The sequence below is a fragment of the Aptenodytes patagonicus genome, chromosome 9 (assembly GCF_965638725.1).
Source record: "Aptenodytes patagonicus chromosome 9, bAptPat1.pri.cur, whole genome shotgun sequence".
Lineage (NCBI taxonomy): Eukaryota > Metazoa > Chordata > Aves > Sphenisciformes > Spheniscidae > Aptenodytes > Aptenodytes patagonicus.
This window is the reverse complement of record NC_134957.1, coordinates 4,358,389-4,375,083: the sequence shown is the minus strand read 5'-3', so window position 1 is coordinate 4,375,083 and position 16,695 is coordinate 4,358,389. Positions and strand designations below refer to the sequence as shown.

General features: G+C 41.7%; 1 long non-coding RNA gene across 1 annotated transcript in view; it reads left to right on the top strand.

Annotated features, from left to right (window-relative positions):
• The window catches only part of LOC143164423 (uncharacterized), a 235,494-nt gene extending 230,377 nt beyond the window's left edge, over window positions 1-5,117 (top strand). The window contains exons 4-5 of the long non-coding RNA XR_012996065.1: window positions 109-337; window positions 3,735-5,117. This is a non-coding gene — a long non-coding RNA (uncharacterized LOC143164423). The remainder of the gene's footprint in view (window positions 1-108; window positions 338-3,734) is intronic.
• Window positions 5,118-16,695: the final 11,578 nt, after the last annotated feature.

Genomic DNA, 16,695 nt, shown 5'->3' with positions numbered 1-16,695 from the left:
GCAAGAAAACTATTCATAAGCCAAAAGTAGCATTTAAAATTCTTTTAGAAAGACAGTTTGTTCTCCATATACATGTACATTTTAAGCAGGTACTAATTCTGTTTGCAGCAGCACCTTCCCTGCTTTCCAGCGCATTCCAGATCTGACAGCACAAACTGAAGACGCGCAGGCTGCGGGGAGCACAGCCTCCAGCACCACCAGCAGCACGGCACAGGACTGCCATGTCGCATCAGCGCCCTGATCTGCTCTCTCCGAGGCTACTTTCAGCACTGGTTGATGCAGAAGGGACCGTTAAAATTCAGACTCCACTCACTGCTAACTTGGAGTAATATTGGAGGTACAAGAGTTTCTCTTATATACTCAAAATAGGCTATATCAACAGTGAAAATGTTTACTTAGCATTTACAAGTGCATAGAAACAAGCAGGATTAGCAAAGAACTTTCCAAGGACATGAATCTATTTAGCTCCATTTGCATTCACAGCCTTGACCAGCTGTAGTTGAAGTTCATTGGGATAAATAACCAGCTGAGAACAAAATAACTAAACCTGAGCCACTTGACCATTACTAAGTTTATGTATTCTGGGAGAAACCTATTGGCACTGACTTCATACAGCTGCATTTACTGACCCTTTCAATTGCCTTCTGCAGAACCTCCTGCTCGAAGGAAGCGAGCACTCCCATATCATGCACTTGATAAATAAATAACGCTGTCCCTCTGGAGACAACAATTCCATCTCTAACCAATCTAAGCACAAGGACAGGGACTAACCGTCCTTACAGTTTGGGGGAATCATTTGGTTTTGTTTTTCCTTCATCTAGGTAACTGAGGCTTATTATTTGTAGCATCTAATACATTTAGAAATAATTCTGAGAAATTTGCCTAATATCCTGCAGCAATGGGTTGCAGGGTTGATTATACACTGCACAAATGTTTTCAGAATTTTTCTTTCACCTCTCCATGCGTATTTGCTCTTGAGAGAAAACAGAATAAATAGCCCCTTCTCCCTGTTTCTGTTATATCATCTTTTACTCTTGTGTTTTGCAAACTAAACAATGCTAGTCTTTTTAATCACCTTTTAGATGGAAGCCTCTTTCCTCATGTGTTTAATCATTTTTGCTGCACTTTTTTTATTGCAGAAGTATGTAAGTATGAGCATATACACCCCTGGAGCAATCAAAAAGTCTACTAAAAACAGGTTTTAAGGCTTAGCAGAGGTTTGCTCTTTGCTCCCAAACCAATCCCTGTTCATCTCATTCTAAATTCACTTTAAGAAACAGGGTCCCCCGGTGCAGGTGCTGAGATGCGTGTGCAGATGTGCAAGTTTAAAAGTGAGGAACAGCACAGAGAGGGCAGGAAGACTTCATTTCGCATTCAGTAGTGTGGTCACCAGGCCAGTCCTGACTTACTGCAGAAATGAAGCCAGAGACTGGTGTGGGGTAAGAAATTGCTTCTTCTGTATGAGGATGAGCTTTCTTAATCCTGTACCTTTCAGACATGACAATTTGTAGATGATGCTCTGTTTCATCTTCCTGGGGCTCACCTTTACTCCAGTCTGCCTTTGTCCTTCACTCGCACTTTGAAGCACTGCAATGTCTCTTTGAACAGTGATAGTAAGTTCAGATCTGGTGCTACAGCTCTGCTCAGCCCAAAAGGGAACATGAAGGTGATGTGAGAAGTTGGTGAAAAGCCTCAGGGAGAAACATGCTTCCCAGGTGGGACCAGTGTCCTTACGGAGGTGCGGTCAAGGCAGTTGTTACTTCTCTTTTGGCCGCCTTTTTTCTGTCCTACAGGAGACTTTCTCTCACTGCTTTCTGGATCCAGAATGCTGTGTGTATTATAAGGGCCAAAGCTTTTTCTGGGGGAAACCAGCATGCACTCCATCAAGGGGAATGGTCTAGGTGTACTTAGATTAGCCGAAAAACAGGCCCAAAAATGTTTTGGGTAGGATTCCCCTAATCTAATTTTAGCCTTCTGAAGCTTGATTATCTAGTCCAAGCTTATTGCTTAATTTTCTCCTGCAGTCAACAGATAGAGGAGTTGATTCATCCCATCATAAAATAGAGGTCTGGGACAGAAGGGGTGGCTTCCTGCCCTGAAAGTACCTCCCTTCCTTTGGCACAAAATTGTTTAAGTGATGAGCTAGGTGCTTCCCTTTATAAGCTGTAGAGCTGCACAACTAAAAAGGTCCAAAAGTACTTGCTCACAGATCCTACTCCTTGGGCCAATTAAGTTGCTGTTATTGATCTTGGAATGAGCACTGGAGAGCTCTGGGGTACAGGAGGCTCTTACAGACTCAGGCTGCCTTACAGCAGTGGCTGGAAAGAGTGATTATAGGTAATGCTGTTACAGACCTATTGCCAATCATGCTACATCAATCAGCAGTTAGATTTATCTTTACAATGGTGATATATGGTTACTAAACAAACTTTGCAATATTCAAATTGGTGTTTGGGGGAGAGGAGGAGAGGGTTGTTTTTTCCCCTCGTTTAGTTATAGCCTCTCTCTCTCTAAACCTCTTTTAAAAAAAAAAGTTAAGGCACTGAACTTTCCTTTCAGTCTTAAAATCAAATCAGATATATCTTGTCCTTGGAAAGTTCTTTGTTAATCCTGTTTGTATGTTTTAGATGCTATGCAAACATTTTCATTGTGGATTAATGTGCTGTTTCAAAGCAGTTGAGATTCTAAGATTGTCATTAATTCAGAGAAAGAGACTTCTGTTACTATTCCAGTTCTTTTGGAAACTAATTTCATTCAGTGCCCTTTTTGAGGCTTTGCACTAGAGTGCTAAACGAATACTATCAAAGGCCATATTAAAGAGGATTGTATATAGTTGACCAGGGTTCATACCAGGGACTAGTTTTAGATAGTGTCTTACACTGAAAATATGATTCTTCAATTATTGCAAAATGAAATTATTGCAAAAATGAAATTACCTTGAATGCTTGGTCTAGTAGGCTTATTTCTTAGAATACAATAGTAAATGGTCAAATTCTTCCTTACAGTAAAACATATCTGATTAAAAAATGAGAGAGAGAGAGAAATGTGAAAAGCAAAGTCAGTCATAAGAGCCCTGAGATCAGTAAAAGGACAGCTTATACAAAGACTCTCCATTTGAGTAGCCTCAGTAATTCCAGGACTGTCTGAATGCTTCAAGTAGAAGTGCCTAAAGTGCCTAACGTTCTGCCAGCTGATTCAGGACACTGCAAAGAGGGGTCGGAGAGCCAAAGCAAATATGCAGAAGCTCTTAAACACATTCACACTATTCACAGATAGTAATCAAAGTGATTTGCAAATACATCTTCTTAGCAAAACTTAACATCTTTGAGATCACAATCATAAAAAATAATTGATACAATTAGGGGACTGAAACTACTTTTGGTGTGACTGCAGCAATTCACATTTATTACATTTCTAAGTGTTTTCTTGTCTGCTTTCCCAAGTCATAATGTACACCTGATTTATTTGGAGAATAATAGTGATTTGCAGTCCTTCCTTGTTCTTTTTTTATCTTACGATCTGTGCAGATGTTTTGGGTGTGACTTCACTGTGCAGGGGGTCTGACCCTGTGACTTCTCTGAGGACATACCAGGCCTTGGCCAGACAGCTCTGGCTGGCAATGTTGGCACGTTGGTCTTGGCATTTATTGAATTGAGTGCCTACTGCTACTGAATATACACACAATCTCCAGGCTACCTACTGTGGTGTTTCTAAACAGTCTTTTCTAATTCCAGGATTACAGCGCTTAAAGGCACATAAGGATGATGAACAAGTGGAAAGGATCTTATGTCCTTACATCCACAGGGAGTTTTGTGCCTCTGTCCTGTTGGCATTAGTCATGTAAGCCTCTCATACATCTACCTTGGGAAGACTGATTTGCTCAGCCTTTGGTGTTTTCATCTGTTTCTGATGTGCTAGCTGAACTAACTCAATGATTGCTTATGTGCATGAGAATTAATTATAAATTTTGACTATATAAAGCAATCTTGTGGACTCATGCTTCATTAGTAGGCTGATCGGTTAGCCTGCAATGCTAACTGACTTAATTTGCACTGCAGATACTATAGCTAGAAGGCAGCGGACATTTGTGTGGAACACAGGATGCGGAGTTTCACCAACGCCTTGCACTAAATTCATAATATCCTCCTCTTACCTGGGTAGCATATGCGGAGAGGACAGAGCACAAGACTAAGCATTGTGTTCCCTGCTGAAAACTTGTCTTACAACAAAGAATCTGTTGGTTTACTTTACCAGAGAAAGCAAGCTACTCAGGCTGCAGTGGTCTAGCTTGCTGGGCATGGACGTGCACCTTGAGACTCTTGTGCTCTCACTTTCTTCGGCCATAGTAAAATGTTCAAAGAGCTATTGTTGAAAAGCATAACACAAGAGTGAAGTGGTTATTTTCTTCTTTTAACCACTCTCTTCCTTACCTTATTTGTAAAATAATTAAAATGATTCTTAGGAATATACAAAGCATTTTGAGACCCTGACCTACCACCTGCAGGAATCTTATTGTTTGCTAGAAAGGAATCATTTCTGTTTTCAAAAAAAGCCCTGAAGAGGACAAAGAAACATTTCTATATTGTATGTATTGGTAAGAAGGATTAGACAGGCTGTAATCTTGGTCAGTCTGACTTGTACAATTATGGAAAATTACAAAGATCGATGTTAGTTGCAATTTATCTTATTGCACAAACTTGTACAGGATGAATTTTCTCTTCTGAAATACATATTTCATTAAAACTAGCATATATATGAAGTAATTTCTTTTTCTTTCTTTTCCCCATCAGACTGATAATAGACTGTGTAGGAAAGTGCTGAAAAACACAAAAAGAAAAAGTTGGAACAATTCAAATTGTCATGGCAATATCCTAAATTTTTCAAGAAGTTCAGTTCTGTTTAGCTAGTCACTTTAATTTTCCTTTGCTAACTTGTCTCCGTTCTCTGCCGTATGATAATTCTTTATATGACTGTCAGCCCTTTGCATTGTGACAGCTTAAATTAATGTTTTGATATTTCTCTCTTTGTAAGAATACAACAAAGAAGACAACTGCCAAGGATAGGACAGAAACTGTATGAATGTAAAACAGACATTGTGCACCAATAAAGCCAGAAGGAATGATTTTCATTTTATTGCCTTGTTAATAAGCTTTTGCAACAACTAATCCTGAAGACTTTGGGTTCTATAGGCTAGTGTGGCCCTTCTGCTTCATCTGGCTTGCGCTAAACTTCTTACTGGGGACCTTGGACACTACTGGGAATACTTCAGCCCATTTAGGTCAGGGAGGTTTAATACCTAAAGCAGGCTGATTCAGCCTCTAGTACTACACTAACTGTACATGTAAGCTCTGGTGGATTAGCTTGTTTTACAATCATAACCATAATAGCACTTGTTCACAGCTGAAACTCTTTTACAAACTAATACACCTTCATCTCATTTTTGCATACCACCTCTCCAAAAGTTAAGAGGATCAATAATAAGAATTCCAAAAAGAAGTTGCAGGCGGAGTTGGAAGGATTTGGGTTTGCACTTACAAAAGAAATGGTGAAAAGGAATTGCCTTAAGAATCTGTTGAGATTTACACCAGTCCTTACCTAAGGTTCAAGGCCTTTAGCAGCATCACTCCTGTTCTGAATGTATGCTTCGAAAATCCCAACCACACCTGGCATAGCCTTAAATGAAGCTTGACTTCAATGAGGATGGTGTTTTTCAATGTTCTTTAAAAAATCCTTTTAAAAAGATCTGAGATATTCAGATACAGTTTAATGTTTCGGTATAGCTGAGGATTTCATTACTGCCTTTTCTATTTTTATCATTTTCTCTGTTTTTCCTCTCACACATTCCTTCAGGACCTGGCCTCACCTGAGAGATGAGGAGTTTAAATGAAAGTAGAACAAAAAAAAAAATCAATTAATCCATTCTTTGTGGCAGAAGCCACCAGATGATGCTGTTACTCTTACAGCTTCTTAGCATGTGAGCAAGATTTCAGTTTTTGAAGGAATGCTGTATTGTTATTAGTTTAGTTTTACAGTAATCCACTGAGAGAAGCTAGCAGCAGAGTGTGTTTTCTGCTTTATTCGCTATATTAGGATGCAGTTCTTGGGACAAATTACTTTCCTTAGAGAGAAATTTCAGTGCCCAGCTGGAAAGTACTACTGGAAGTAGTAGGAACTTTTGTGATGACTACAGATGCCACTGTCACAGGGTAAAAAAACCAAACCAAACCAAAACAAACCATAAGGAAAACATGTTTCACTTAGGAGAAAGTCCACATTACTTTCTGTTCCATCAACAAGTCGGTACCAAACCCCCAAATTCTGTCACTATACAGAAAGGAGTGATAGTTGTCGCGGGCAGAAGACACTGAAGAAGCGAAGGACACTTGCCGCCATGGCTGTGCTGGGCTATATAAAGCAAGCTGTAAGGAGAGCGCTGTCTGGGTCACAAACCATCCTTTTGACCTGTACCTCTCCCTCTTTAACAGAGCTCTGGTCCCAGAGAGCTTCAAAGAATAGATCAAAAGTGTGAGACATACTATTTATCTTAATGGACCACAAGTGCTGAAAGCTAGGGATGAAAAATTTAACATCAGATTTGTCAAATATTTCACTGCTGATGGGATCATTTTAGCAGAAATGACCAATGACAGTGCTTATCCATCAAATTGAAGGTTTAATATAAAAAATAAATAACACGGGAGATAGGGCTTTTAGTGGATGATTCATTTATGCAATTTAATTAAAAATTTTGATTGTTTAAATGCAAATTAAGCAAACACAGAAATGCCAGTGCATTGCATCAGCATGCTTAAAATCACAGCAGCAGCAGAGATTTGGTTCAGTCAGGTATAACGATGATAGGCTCCTGAGTGAAACATATGAGAAAGTTTTAATGTATCTGCGAAGATATTGCCATCGGCTGTTCCTTACTCTGCTTCTACCAGCGGAAACAACCCCCACAGCCGTCATCTAAAGAAAATGAGAGCTCGTGCCTCAGCCAAGCTGTTACTGGACAGTGATCTGTTAAACTAGAAAGTTTTACTGAAGGGCACATGTCGACGTTCAAACATCTCCAGATCTGAACAAGGCAAGATTAAACTATTCTGCTTACACTAGGAGGAGAGAAGCGGCATGCATATACCCGAGATTATGTTTGCCCTGGAATTTCTAAGCTTGACTGCCATTTCATGTAAAATAAGTTCTGTTTACTTTTTATAGATCTTACAAGAAAGAATAAGCAAGCACGTACAGAAATCAAACAAGCACGTTACAGAGCTAATGCATCTAGGCTTTGCTAAGCCAATTAAGCAATCAAATCAAGGTCACAGCTGAGATGGACTCAATAGATCAATGAGATTGAATGGCCAACATTAATACACTAGGAAATTAAATCAAAAGGATAAAGTTGAGACTGCATTTGTTTTGTTGGTCTTGGGCTGGGGATATTTAAGGGGAGGCAGTTTTCTTTTCAGTCTAAAGTCACAGCCAGTATTCAACTCAAAGTGTATGCGCCTGGCCAGCAAAAAGATACAGGTACTCAAAGGATGTTTGTATCCATCAGGTGCAAGGTCTGTGCTGGTCCTTCCCAAGAGAGACCCTCTAAAGCAAAGGGTGATCCTGACCTGTTTCATTTGAGGAGGAGGTACAACAACCATAGTGCTGTCAGCAGCTCTGCTTCATTATTTTCTTCCTTAAATCTCACTGTTGTAATAAGTTATTAGCTTGCTGTTCTGATTTTCCCTTTCTAACACAGAGAAAATCTTTCCATAGAAGTGACAGAGATGACAGCCAAATCAAGCAGTAACAGCTTTGGGGAAAAACTAATAAATCCAGAAGAATCTTCCTAATTATACACAAGATTTGCAGAGTTTGGTGTTTACTTTTAGGGACCTGTTTGTAGTGCTGTTTCTCCGTTATAGAGTGCAAATATGCAAGTGTGTGTTTGAGATAAGGCAGTATCATCTGGTATAATGAAAAGGAAATGAAAAGAAAGAGTTCAAAATGCTTTATATTTTGGGATCCTTCACTTGTGGTGTTGACAGCAGCTGTAACAAAGTTTCAGGTTGAACACAACTTACAATTCATGTTGAACATCTCGGTGGCATTAGCACAGTCAGTAACAAGTCTTTCACCTCTTTTCTCGTGAATTGTACAGTCACAAGAGGGAAAAGCTTTATATCCAGAAGCTGTCCATGCTGGCTGGAAATGAATGCGCTTCTTCCCATCAAGATCCTCACTCCTTTAATAGTCCTACTCATGGTGATTAGGACCAGACCTTGCTATAGATGATGTTGCCTAGTGGAAGAGTCTTGGGCCATGTGGCCACCAGGATGAGTGCTCACTATCAGGTAATATCTGCTAGTCTAATTGCAGGCTGCTTGTCAAAAAAAGAGATATGGAGGGCAGGCTGTGAAAACTTATGTTTAAGTTCTGGCTTAATGAAAAATATCAAGTGAAGAGTACAGTGAAATGCTTCAAAAATAAATTCTTTCTTTGTGAGTTCTTTCATGGCAGTTACTTCCTTACCCTACCTTGGGCAATTAATGCAGGTAAATTCATATCCTGCCCCAAAGAAAAATACTTCTTTTATTTTTCCATCAGGCTAAATTTCGCTCATAATTAGAGTTTTTCTAGGTCCAATTCAAACTGACTGCAAGGAACCTTTGCTCTAAAGGAGCAGATTTTCCTTTGAACATAGGCTGTATGACCCTGAGTCCAGGGAAACTGGGCTGCAAGGCCTGGGTCTGTCATCCCCCTTGGGCTGGAGCGAAGCCCTGTGCTGGGGCATGTGGAGCCTCCCCTCACCGCATGCTTCATCAGCAGGAAACAATTAGCCACTCGCCTGGTCACACCAGCCATCTGCCCCACAAAGAGGGGCACTGCCCTAGTCATGATGGAAGGGCACATCTGAGAGCTGGGATTTTGACTGGAGGTGGGAGAGGGAGAGAAAAGGAGTTTCTTTGCTGGTTGGCTTGCGCATCCCCATGGACTTGTAAAGCCCGAAGCCTGGTTGCTGCCCGTCTGTGTTACAGCTCGGCACAGAGCATGCCGATGGCTGCTGAGGCAACTTGCGTGAGCAACTATTACCCAGCATGAGGGGCGGGCTGTGGGGCCAGGCCTTCTGTTTGGGCAAAACCCAACAACACTGCTGAATTAGACATAATTGAGGTTTTGGCAAAATTGCAACACAGCTGCCCAAGGTCATCTTCAGTGAAAGTAGCCGAGGAGGTTTACACAGAAGATGTTAATTGGATTTTCGTTTTCTCTTTAGAAAGGTTCAGAGCTATCGGATCTCACCACACTACAAGCTGCATGAATATGTCCAATGATATTGTGAGCTGATTATTGTTCATTCTTAACAGCTTTCCATCTCCGTAACAACGGTATTAGCATTAATATTGTGCCCAGGGCTCTGAATATGGATACTAATGGAACGCAATCAGCTCTTAAAGAACAAAGGATCCCTTTTACATGGCACCCTGTGACAGTCAGAGGATTGGATTAGCAACTTGTCAATCCTCCGATTTGCAGCTCTTTTTTGATGCGCTCTTGAATACTTGGGTAGTATGTATTACATTATCTGAAAAATTAATACAAAACATTAAGTGAAAGCTATGTGCTATTCCCTCTTGACCTGATTATTCTAGATTATTTAACTAAGTAGCCAGCATACCCCCTAATTTAAGTGCTGAATTTCTACAACACAAACGCTATCTTTTCTCATAAAAGAAGCCCATGAAAGAGCAAGCTCAATTGCCAATTATGCTTCTTCCATGAAATCTCTTCTATCCCCTTCAGGATAGGTTTGAGTAAAAATATAATTGCGGTGGATAAGGAAGCTTAAGAAAAGATGTAAATGAAAAATGTTATGTGTTGGCATCTGATTGATCCATTTGAAAGGAAGAGAAGGAGAATTTGACGAGATGGTAAGGAGCTCATAGTTTGTTTCGAAGGAACCCGGCATTTTTAACCTGTACAGGGTGCTGAGCTATAATTAAGAACGGCAAGTCAGTGAAAAATCTATTTAAACTCCTGACAGCTTCTCTAGATTAGCATTTTTGACATCTACATTCACTCTGGCAAATCACTAATGTGATTTTTTTCAAAATTTTATTTTTATTAGCTATCTGCATATAATAACAAAGTAAAAATGATGTTACAGCCTGGACAGGTCTTTAACTCAAAAGCTCAGTACTTACAATGTGCTTAATTAGCTGCCTGATTATTGTTTTATTCTGAAAGAAGTTTTGTAAATGTGTTTTCATCTATAAAGCATCTTTAAAGTGAAAGCAACTGTTTGATTCTGTTAGTTGGTGAAAACTATAGCAAACCCTGGATAACAAAGCAGTGATTAATTGATGTCAAGATACTCATTGCTGCTTTTCTTTTTTTTTTTTTTCCCCTGAGATGATTGAAGTACTGAATAACAAAACAAATATTTGGGTGAACTTTGAGTTATGTAAGTCTTTCCCATTAATAATTATTCTGCAAGGGAAGAATATGGCTCAAGCCTGGTAACTTGAGTATAGGTATAATATTTTAAAACACGTCAACAATCTTCCTCAAACTGTGAAGAACTTGCAATAACATTTAAGTCAGATGCACTGTGAATGTGTTGGTTTTAATTTGATGGCAAAGAAATACCATCGTTAATTAGAATGCTTTCAGATTAGTGTTTGTCTTGCATAATTCAACATTTGCCAAAGTTCACGAAAGATATGCACTAAGTAGAAATTATTACTTTGATAATGCTGCTACATTTCCTCTCCTTATTTTTAATATGGCTTTTTAATTTGGGTAATGAGTATATATCACTAATCATTTTGAAAGCCTATTACCAACACCAACCAATCCATCAACTTGAGTTAATAATTTACTTTATTATAAAAATTGGAACTGGACACAGCTGTGGAGTACTGAAGGAAAGGGAAAAAATGCCTCCTTAGCAGATAAGCTATTTTCCTCTGTGCACAAAATGCTCCTTGTTCTGTCGGGACTTGTTTCCCCACTGCTGGAACTCCATTGGTAGCCATTAAGCTCCTGCCTGAGACACATTCCACTGCAGGGCATTTGGAAATTAAATGCTCAAGGAATTAGAAGAAGACGGTCTTCTCCCATACTTAATTTTCCTGTGTATTATTAGTAGCTGCCTCTGCACTGCTAATGCCCTTCTCCCACTGTGTAGACATGAGCTGGCAAGGTCATTTATTTTTGAACGTGTTTACTGGAAAAATGCGGTTGCATCTGAATGATTGTTTTGGGAAAAATAAAAATCTTTGGATGAGTCATAAGTGAAGAAAAAAAGGTCATTTGAGAAGATTTCAGTAAGAGAAGAAATTGATAAAGAATATGGAAATGCATTCTAATTAGAATGAAAAGTTTGAAGACTGCACCCTGTAGTGAAATTAGTGTCTGCAGCAGACAATGCTCCTCATTAACAAATCGGGACCTCACTTTTATTACACTTAAACCAAGATTCTTCACTGTGTCCTACCACTTAAAAATATGCATCAGTGACCACAACACTCACGCCTGTGGTTATTCTTAACCCTCTGCATTCATAAGCAAATAGAAACTTTGAAAGAAGCACTAGTCGGATGAGGGATGCTACAGAGATATGGAATGTATTATGCTGAAATTGAATCTTCCTTTGAATGGTGGAAGAATAATAAGGACCCTGCCTACTGAATCATGTTAAACTGCAGCATTTATTTATTTTTAGTACAGTTTTATCTGGTGACAATGCAGTCATTATAGCCTTTTGTTGTTAAGGTGTGTGTATATTTCTATTTGAAAAACTTAGCATAAGAAAGGTATGAACAGTAAAGCTTTTAAAATCAACCCCCTCCAAACAATCACAACTCCAGTTCCCCCAAGTTTTGACATTTTGTCAGTGGGTCGTTATATGGGAAGGAGAGAAAGCAAAAAATTGAAATGAGCAAGTATTCAGAGAAATTTAAATTAGAAGTCTTTTCTTTAATAAGATCTTGCTTTGACATTAATCCTTGTCTGCAGCTGAGGTATCATTGGCCTTTGCAGGAATTGTGGTCCCATTCTTCCCCACAGCTTCTGCACCCCGTACTCCCCTTCCATCATGCTCCAAACCCAGGAGACGCGTCAGCCTCAGCAAGGCCAACAACATGCCCCTGGAAATGGAGGACTGCTCACAGAAAATGCCGACAGCCCAGGTGAGTGCAAAACTAAATATAGACCAAACCCAACACGTTCCAAGTCAATGAAATACCTTTTCAGGTTTCCCAGGGGAATATTCCACCAAAAATCAACTATTTGCACACAGAGAGTTTAACGGGTTTCCATTCTCTGATGGAAAAGAATTTCCCTGAAATATGGTGAGTGGCATTTTATTGCTGCATACAGCCCACATGCTTAGAAAGCAGAAGCAGCATCTCCAACAGCTGAACCAGCCCCATCTGTCCCAGCGGCTGCCCGTGCCCCTCAGCTCGCCCGCCCATCCCTGCATCACTGCCAGGCCTCGTTAGCCGGCACTGGGGCTGGCCGGCCGCCCCGTGCCTGGCCCTGCTGTGCCAGGAGCCGGGAGCTGCTTTGCCAAGAGCCTCGCCTGCGTTTTCCCCGAGCAGTTCATCGCGCAGCTCCAGACTGCAGCAGCAGTGCTGGGTACCCAGGCTGATCCCTGCCCTCGGCTTCCAATGCTCCGTGGCCAAAGCCCTGGGGTGTTTCATGTCTGCTCCCTTCCCTCCGGAGACCAAGCAGCATCGCCTGAAAAATGCTGTCAGAAGCATGCTGGCCCTGGCAGGGGCTGCTTTGATCGCAGGGGTGCACTGGAGGTGGCCGCCGCTGCCCTCGTGGAGCTGGTGTGAGGTTTCAGCAGGGTGCTCGTGCTGGCAGGAGGCTTGATTTCCCCAAAGCACCTGCGTTTCAACCCACCTGCAGCTTGCAGTGAGCACAACATGTCTCTAACAGAGATAAAACCTGACTAGCATATCAAGAGAAAGCTACCTTTATTTACTTCTTTAGTCTTGTGAAAGAAAAGGAGGGTGAGGGTATAGATAAAGGTAATAAACAACTCCAAGCTCTGGTAGCATTTGAAATGACTCTGCTGTTTATGGTTTCTTTTGGCTACAAGTAATTCTGTGTCTGTTAAATAGCCAGTAGGGCCTTCCTACTGATAGGACCGAATCCCAGCGCAGAGCCGAAGCCACAGGCAGGAGGATGACAAACAGGAGGCACACTAGGTACAAGGCAGGCATCTGTCTTAAATTCACTTGTCTTGTCTGCTGTTTTATGGGCCTTGTTCTCCTCGCTCACACACTTGTATTCCACTGGTGTCGGTACAGCAACTTCAGTGAAGTCCTCCTGTGTAAGAGCACTTCAGACCCTCCAGACACAGAACAGAAAGGCTTTTCATGCCATGGCAGAGCCTGACTTTACACACACACACCCCCCTACACCCCCCCAGCCTCACAGCTCTTGGGTTTATTCTCCACTCTCCAGCGTTCTTGCTGTGCAGCACTGTTAAGCCATTTGGGTAAATGGTTTTTAAAAAAAACTAGTCATTTTTGTTACCTACTTTGTCAAGGGAGCTGCAAGAGCTCCTGCTGCCACCGAAGCAGCACCGGCTGGCAGAGGCACGCCTGGGCAGGGGTCAGGGGAGCACGCCTGCGCAGTGGAGACGGAGCTGGGGGGGGGTACGCTGGAGAGCTGCAGCTAATTACAGTCAAAAATCATAACTTCAGACAACTCTAATGTTTGCAGCTGGAAAGACTTAAAAGCTATTTGCCTCTAATCTCCCTCTGACAATCAATGAATTGAACAGTAAATGTTATTAGACTAATTTACTGTTCATCAAGAGTAAGAAATGAATAGAATAATTTACTATTCATACATCTAACTGTGTGACATGTGTACAGATCAGTTTGAAAGAAAAAGCAACATTAGGGTTCCAATTCTCCTTCCATACCTTTTTTTATTCCAATTTATCTCCATTCTCATCTGTAAAGCTGCTCTGGCTTTGCCCCAGTGGCAGAATGACCACATCTGTTTGGGTAAACATCTGCTTTGGTATGTAATTTGCTACCTACCTAACCATCTCAGTATTTTCCACTGGGGGAAGCAGTCACAAACCACATGACTGTAAAGGAAGCCCCTGCTACTTCTCACTGTTCTCTGTGGGAGGCATTTACCTCCAGTTTTTGAGTAGCTCCCATGAGGATGCTACAGTTGTGCTGCATCTTGAGCACCTCATCTTTCTGCCGTGTCAGTCTGGGGGTCTGGAGCGTACAAGGAATAAATTGGATTAATTGCCCTTTCTAGGCCAAAATTTGGGTAGTGTTAGGTATTTAGAAATGCTGAAAAACCTGCATTTCTTTTAGAATTCTGCAATATTCATGTGTGGAAAAAAAAACAGGCCTACAGCCTTTCTGGTCAAATAGTCTCTGAATATTTTAGATATTAAAGAAAGAATATGACAGCATACCAATCACTTTCTGGATGCCACAGACCTGAACACAAGGAAAGCACATCTAAAAGTGTGGTCTAAAATGACTGGAACTGAGGTTCTCAGTGGGCTTCATGTTACCTGCTAGCGTGGATGCCCTTCCAACCCTCAGTGATGGTTTCTGGGGACAAAACTCTGGGCTTCCTGGCTATGGTAAGAGGTATGGCAGCCCTGGTGACCTTATCTCCCAACCCAGCACAGGACCGATGTCCTCCCTATTAATTCTCCTTGGCTAAATCAATTTTTTTCTGCAAGTTGCACCAAACAGAAGCAGTTTTTTAGTTCAGAGGAAATAGCTGGTAAGTGCACACAGACAACATCTCACTTCAGCTGTATAGCTTTTCCAACACCTCAAGAGATCCCACAGTTTTTGTTTTGATAAACAAGATGCCACCTACCATCTGCCATCTCCCATTGCCTCTGTCAGGAAGTACGGGTTGGAGAATTCTTCCAACTGGAAGAGTCTCGGCTGTCTCCGCACTTCAACGCTGTCCTTTCATGTTATCTTTAAAGGTCTGTCCACAAGCTCTGAAATGTTAGTATTGAAAAGAAAATCTGACAAAACCAAAGATTCAACCTGGAAGATTTAGGATCGATTTTGCTTTTAAAATGATAAAAAAAATCAGCAACAAAGCAGAAAGTAAGTTTTATCTTTTTTGCCTACTTCTGAGCTGCATGCTTTTTCCCAGGACCTGACAGTTAGGCTCATTTTTGTCCTTCTCTCACAGTGGCACCGGTAAGAGAGATCCCACTAGCCAAATGCCACTTCAAGTCTCCCAAGCAACTCTTTCCTCAGAATGACTCCTTTCATACATATGAAACATAAGAAGAGCTCAGCAAAGTTCCTCAGGATAAAAGCTTTCCTCCCAAGTTGTCACCCATGAAGATGAGCCCCAGAGCCAGTGATGCTCCAGAGGAATTTGCCTTTTTCTGTGACTACCAAAAGGGATGCGATGCTTCCTCTGGAACATGCCACAGAGAGTTCGGGTTCATCTGGGGCCACGTGTCTTGCAGGACCATTCACCCAGCTGACCCCCATGTAGACAAGCTGCAGACTCTGAGCCAGGTGAGATAATTTGCAGTACAGTTTTAGCTGGTGGCAACAGTCATTATGAGAGTGCCATTACTATTACAGCGTTAGCAAGAAATTGTGCCAAAGGCTGGCTGTGATCATGTAAATAGTTCATGGAAGAACGCAGGGATTATGATTAGCTTGTGCTGGAGGTGGGGTAGACACCTGAGAAAAGATGCTCATGTCTGTGTGGGAGCACAATCCTTGCCAGCAGAGACACGGGGGCCGGGCACAGCTCCTGCCCTGGAACGCAGAAGTGTTGGACTGTGCGGGGCAGAGCTGACGGCTGGCTGAGCTGCAGCCAGCTCTGATTTCTGTGCTAGGCAATGTTTAAAAAATAGAATCAACACATCAAATGATGTGTCATGTAAGTTTTCCATGTCAAGGGAAATAGCCCGAGGCCCTTCTTCCCACATTTGCTGCTACAACAGCCAGACAACCTGGCCCCAAAATTTATTCTGGTCTTTAATCAGGCAAAATCCCTGTGATCTCTGAGGTTGGGCTTCACGGTTTTGGAAAGAGATTATACGGTTTACTAGAAGGAAGGCGCTTGCCCACTGTTCTTGAGGTCTGCGGTCACCGTGAGAGTCATGCACGTTGTGCACTGCCTGCTGAAAAAGTGGAAATGTTCTCATTTGCCCCAGTCATCTCTGTGCAATAAACATCCAGCGTAGCTGCTTCAGAGCCATTACTCATGCTATGTTTCCTTCTGTATACACAAAAGCAGATGCTATCCAGCACCCAGATGACCCTGAGTGCTGCTTTCATCCTGTGCTAGTTTTGCTTTATTATTTTTTTCATGCTTTCTGTGCCGAGGTTTACCTTTCCCCACAGTTGTGTTGCCCCAAGAACAAAGCTGGCCCTCCGCAGACCAAGCACAGCGAGGCTGCACAGGATGCAAGGTCACCCCTACTCTTGATTTTTTGTTCCCCAATTTAGGGCACAAATACAATTTTCAAGTGGCCAGAGTGAGATTTCCCTTCCATGCGCACACCATGCTTCCCTTTCCACCTCAAGTAACTATTTCACAGGTTTCTTTTTACTTGGGGTATTGCGAGATGCCAATTTTGCCTTTAGGAAAGAACAGCAACCTGAATGTGTGTTCAGCTGACGCAGACTCTGGCCACTGCCAGCTCCAGCTGGAGCA